This window comes from Octodon degus, unplaced genomic scaffold, assembly GCF_000260255.1.
Source record: "Octodon degus isolate 3935 unplaced genomic scaffold, OctDeg1.0 scaffold00257, whole genome shotgun sequence".
NCBI classification, from domain to species: domain Eukaryota; kingdom Metazoa; phylum Chordata; class Mammalia; order Rodentia; family Octodontidae; genus Octodon; species Octodon degus.
The window spans coordinates 2,192,999-2,198,957 of NW_004524833.1; the positions used below are offsets into that span (position 1 = coordinate 2,192,999).

Consider the following 5,959-nt stretch of genomic DNA (forward strand, 5'->3'; position numbering starts at 1 on the left):
TACTAAGTCCTTTTGTTCAAAGATGTGGTTCATCTCTGATAGTTGTTCATTGATTTTGTCTAATTGATCTGTCTATTTGTGACAATGGGATATCGAGGTCCCCCATTACAGCTGTATTAGTGCTTACCAGAGCTTTCTTTCTTTTTTTTTCTTTCCCAGAACTGGGGATTGAACTCAGGCTCTTGCACTTGCCAGGCAAGCGCTTATCCTACTGAGCTATCTCCCCCAGCCCCGGAGCTTTCATATTCATTAGTATTTGCTCTATATAGTTGTGTCCCCTGGTAGTGGGTGCATATTTAGGATTGTTATCTCTTTCAATTGGATTGTCTTCTTAACAAGAATGTAGTGACTTCATTGTCTTCTGATCAGTCTTGGCTTTAAGTCCTCTTTCTCTGCAAATAGTATAGCTATCCCTGCTTTGCTCCAGTTCTTGTCACATGAAATATTGTTTTGCATCCCTAGAAGTTCAGCCTATGACTTTCCATGTGAATTAAGTGTATTTGCTGTGTGAAACATATTGTTGGATCTTGTTTCTTGACCCATTCTGCCAAATTATTTGATTGGTGAATTAAGACCATTTACATTGATGGTTACAATGGCTATGCATCGACTTATCTTTGTCATATTATTTTCCTGTTTTGGTTCCTTTTCTTTGTTCACTGCTTAACTGTTTGCCTTGCCTAGTGGATTCATTCTTTCAGGACTCATGGAATCATTATGTGCATTGACTTTTTCTAATATCTTCAGGACGATTTGGAGTGTTGCTTTGGTATTATGAATTTCTTCAGGTGTTCATTACAAAAGGAGCTTGTTTCTCCACCAATTTGAAAGATAATTTTTCAGGGTGTATCAATCTGGGTTTCAGATTGGTTTATCTTAGGGCCTGTGTTACTACCCTCCAAGCTCTTCTTCACTTAAAGGTTTGTGTTAAGAAGTGTGCAGTGTTTTTCATTGTCTTTCCTTTTGTTTCTTTTTTTTTTTTTTCTTTTTTGGCAGAAATGGGGACTGAACTCCAGCCCTTGCCCTTGTCAGGGAAGCACTTATTCTACTGAGCCATCTCCCGGCCCCCTGTTCCTTTTTTCTAACAGCTTTTATTTTATTTTATTTTTTTAAGAAAAGATATTTATTATTTACACTGCTGAAATAGTCCCATAAGAACAATATATACCATTTTTATTTAAAAAATCAACTCTTAAATATAGGAACTGTATAAAGCAACAGTGTTAAAACAAAACCTTGGTCACGTTACATATCGGCAGGCTTAAGTATTGCAGATAATATATAATGTTTTTAATCTTATGGCTAGATATTTTCCCTGACGCCCAGCATTAGCACTTATATAGCTGGAACAGAACAAAAATCATTTTGTTCTTGCTTTTTAGGGTTGAACTGGTGATATTTTAAAATTTATTGTTTTTAATCTCACTTTAGTTTATTGCCTTTAGCTGCTTTTATGACAACAGTTTCAGGCAGGAGTACTTCTGTTTAGTCAATACAGAGAAGCACACTTCTGATCCTTAGTACTAGTGCCCAGGCTTCTGCTTTCTATGTCTCATACTATGACACAGCTGTATCATAGCTGACATTCCTTGGTTTTACTAGAGAACACTGACACACAGAGATCAAACTGAGACATCTCAGACTTCGGAGATGAAACTAGTGGAGCAGTTCTCTCTGTGCCAAAGGCATAAAAAATTGATAATTTTAAGCATAAGAGACCAAGTTCTTTACTCAAAAACTTGCTCATTTTCATAAAGGGGAAAGCCCTAGCTCCAAAATGGAATTGGTTTTAGGCTTAGGCAATTGATAATGTGAGATAAAAACACAAGACATAATATTTCTACAGTCACAAAATGACAAATGCGTATGCATTTTTCTCCACTTTTTCTTCCTTTTTTTGATGGAAAACATTTCAATGATCAATGCCAGAAAAAAATGCTTTTCAAGAGTAACAATATATTCATTTGGGGGGAGAATAATTTTTTTAAGCATATTGCTATGATCTTCAGAAAATATAAAATTAAATTTACAAAAACTGGAAGATCAAGAATAGAGTCTGCTATTTGCTTCAATGTCCAGCACCATCATGATTTCTAGCACAAAAGTAAAAAGGTCATGGATCTCAAGTATCTTCAATAACAGCTGGGATAATGTGTAACTACTGTCCTTGCTTCTTTGAGAGATACCTTTCCCAGTATTTGTCATTTAGCTCCAAAAGTCATCCAATTTTTCTATCTCTTTGAGGTACTGTGTTAATTTTAAAAGTTCCTTGTCTTTATCTCGATTTAGGTGTGCTTTCATAAAAGGCCTTATCTTTAGTCCATTCGGTGGGTTCATTAGAAAAGTTCTTCCTACGTCATCAAACATAATGGCATTTTTCTTGCTGTAAAACTTGGAAAACTTTCCCCAAATAACACCAAGAGGCTTTACATCTATCAGCCCTCTCCTTGGGGTATGCCCTGTTATCATAGCAGCACCGTCCAACATGAAGGTAATCTTATAATTTGCATTAGGACTCACTCCCAGCTCTTTCATTTTATCTTCAACCTACTTCATGTGTGTTGCAGACCAAATAATAATGTCATAATTTTCATATGCAGATGTTAGAAATTCATGAAGATATGGTTGCATTAACTCTATCCCAGTCTCTGCACAAGACTTGTGGTCAAACAACATATAATCAACATCTAATACCAACAGTTTTTTTTTTTTTTTTCTTTCTTCTCTGGGAGGATTCAGTATTTCCACTTTGTATTCTTTGACTCTCTGAGAAATTTTCAACAGGATTTCTTCCCTGTTTTCCACTTCACCTACTTCCTCTTCACTACCCAAGTCATTGACAACATCATCATTGTCAGGGTGTGGACCCAAGACATCTTCCTGAGTCTCAGTAATTTTTGGCATTCTGGCAGCAGTCCAGTAAGGGTCTTGAGAAACTGTTTGAGATCTAGCACAGGATCATGCTCTGAAAGTGTGGTCGCTGGATATTCCCGTCTATCCCATTTTACAATGACTGGAAAAGCCATTTTTTTATTTTATTGAGAAACAAACAGCAATGAGACAGTTTCAAAATTGATTAATAGAACAGTTCCAATAATTAAAACATTGTACATTGCTATCTTCTTAATGGTTTGTACAAGATACAGACAGGATATCCTGTCTAAACACTATTAGTAAAAATCTTTCTTGTCATTGAATTAAGTGAAAGTAGCTGTATATCCTAACTATTCTGTATATACAGATACAAAATGGTCCTTCATTTGTATCCCCTTTTTTGTTTAGTCCTGTCAGAGGTGGGTATTCCATTGGTATCTAAATAGTATAGGTGCATGAATTCAGGAAAAACAATCCAACACAGTCTAGCAGTCCACAATAGTAGTGGTTTATCCAGAGAAGTTGTTGACTTGAGCCTTTCACAGCTCAGCATATTAATATGGCTTTACTTTATATACCTAATTTTTATACTTTTCTGCTGGATGGTTAAGACCAAGATAAAGCAAGACCTATATAACAAGAAATGTAACTTTGGTATCTGAAAAGGTAAGTCAAGTACCCTCGGGATTTATCCTGTAACCCTGTACCACAGTTTGCAGATCCTTTGTCAGTGTCAGTCATGTGGATGAGTCATGGTCATTGCTTGATCAATTTGCTTTCTGTGAAAGCTTGAGAGAATGTTTTCTCTCCAGGTGACTCTCCTTAGGCACACTCTACATCATCAATCACATTGCTCTGTGGCCCCATAATTTCCTTGATCAGAAAATTTGGGACACAACTGAGTTACATGATGTTATAGTGTAGGTTCTCTGGGAAGAGCCATTTCTGAAGCATATGAAGTTGCAGCTTTCTTTCAGGAAAAGATATCTGGACTGTGGCGGAACTAGCTGCAGCCTCTAACAGCTTTTAATAGTTTGTTGTTGCTTGAATTTCTGGAATCCTCACCATTATATGCCTTGGTGTAGATTTTTTTTTTTTAAATTGTGTAGAATCCTATATGCCTTGCTTATTTATAGGTTACATTTTTTTCCTACTTGGGAAGTTTTCTGCCATCACTTCTGTGAACATTTTTTTTTCTGTTCTTTGTACTATCTTCTGATGTTTTCACTGATTCTGACCATTCTTATGTTATTCTTCTTTGGAAAATCTAGCAGTTGTTGCATTGAAATTTTTGTGGTCCCTTGCTATTTTTGAGAAGTCTTTCATTTGATGATTGCTAACTGCAAATCTGTCTTCTAAATCTGATATTATGTCTTCACATTGGTTGATTCTGCTGGCTGTATGTTTTTCTAATTAAAAGTATTTTATTTGTTTATTTGGTACAGGGTCTTGGTATGCAGCTTGGACTCAGAGTTATCCTCCAGTCTCAGCCTCTCCAGCACTAGGACTACAGGTGTGTGCCACCACACCTGGTTTCATTGGTTGGAATGGCATGAGGCCAGCCAGCATGCAGTACTGGGAATTGAACCTGGGTACTTATGCTTTCCAGGCAGGCACTTAGACTGCCAAACTATCTCCCAGCCCTGTGGGTGTACTTTCAATAGAACTTTTAGCCTCTGTTTCATAGAATCATTTCTATGTTGGGCATTCATAGCCACTATCACTTTCTTAAGCTTCTCTTTTAAAAATATCTGTATCTACTTTAGATTTACTAAATATATCTTTCATTATATTAATCATGCTTTTAGTTATCTTTGTAATTGTTTTGATTTGTTTTTATTCTATAGACTCATTTGATCTCTCTTGTTACTTTCATTATTATCATTTCAGAAAGCTCAGCTAGAAGGTGTTTCATTTCTTCCACCTCGATTTCCCCTGAAGTTGCCTTAGGAGGGCTAGAGGTCAGAGGCTACATCTTGGTTCTGTGTCTTCTCTTTTCCTTCTTTTTTTTTTTTTTTTTGAACCAGGGATTGAACTCAGGCCCTTGCACTTTCCAGGTAAGCGCTTATTCTACTAAGCTATCTCCCTGGCCCCATGACTCCAGTTTCTTAGGGTTGAGAAGTTGCTGCCCATTTAGATTAACAACCAGTTGTTTGGTAGTGGAGCATGGTATTGTTTATGACTCCCAAACAATCTCAGTACTGGAATAGAAAAAATAACAACTTATCACAATAACTCTGTCACCTTTGCTAAAGCAATATGTTCAGTGATAATAATAGCATCAAAGAACCTAGAAAATGAAAAAATTGCCATAGCTGTTAATTTGCCACCTTTAGCGATAGGTACAAGACACCTACTTATATAACCAGGTTTAAAACAAATCAAACAATTACAGAGATATCAATATCTCCTTCATAAAGTGATTTTACCCTCAGGAGAGAACACATAAAAGGAAAAATAGAGAAATAAAGAAGAGAAAGATTAGGAGCAAGATTAAAAGACAGGGAAGATTACCTAAGGTTTGTGAAACTGATGAAGAAGACAGGAAGAAAAGAACAAAGTAAAAGACAAAACCAAGAGATAAAAAAACAAAATAAAAAAACCAAAAACAAACATTCAAGAGAAAAGAAAAACAAGCAAAGAGAAAGGAGATTTGTCTGTGATTTTGAGCCTGTGGTTATCTTCTGGGGTCTGCAGTTTTGTAGTACTGTCCACTGCAGGACATGTCTCTGCTCTCAGCTGAGGAAAAAGGAGGAAAACAGGGCCCTGATCTTGATTCCAGCAAGCCTGCTGTAGAAGTAGGGGAGGGCGCAATTCTGGAGCTTCCAACTCCACTCATGATGCTGGCCTCCGGTTGTGCAACTGGAGACTGAGTTGTTCAGCGTACAACACTCTGGGAGTCTGCTGGCCTGACCTCTGGGTATCTCTGTCTGTAGTCCATCACCCAGTCATTGGGAGCCTGAAATAAAACCAACCCCTGGTTGTGCCAGTCTTAGATTGGTCTTTCCCTAAAATTGCATCTGGCCCAGCATCCATCCACTCCAGGGGATGCTTGGCCTAGAGTCACTCACCAGATGTTGTGGTT

The 5,959-nt window shown here is 37.2% G+C and overlaps 1 pseudogene; it reads right to left on the reverse strand.

The window, feature by feature from the left end:
- Positions 1 to 2,098: 2,098 nt before the first annotated feature.
- Positions 2,099 to 3,026, reverse strand: LOC101587411 (annotated as a pseudogene).
- Between the last annotated feature and the right edge of the window lie 2,933 nt (positions 3,027 to 5,959).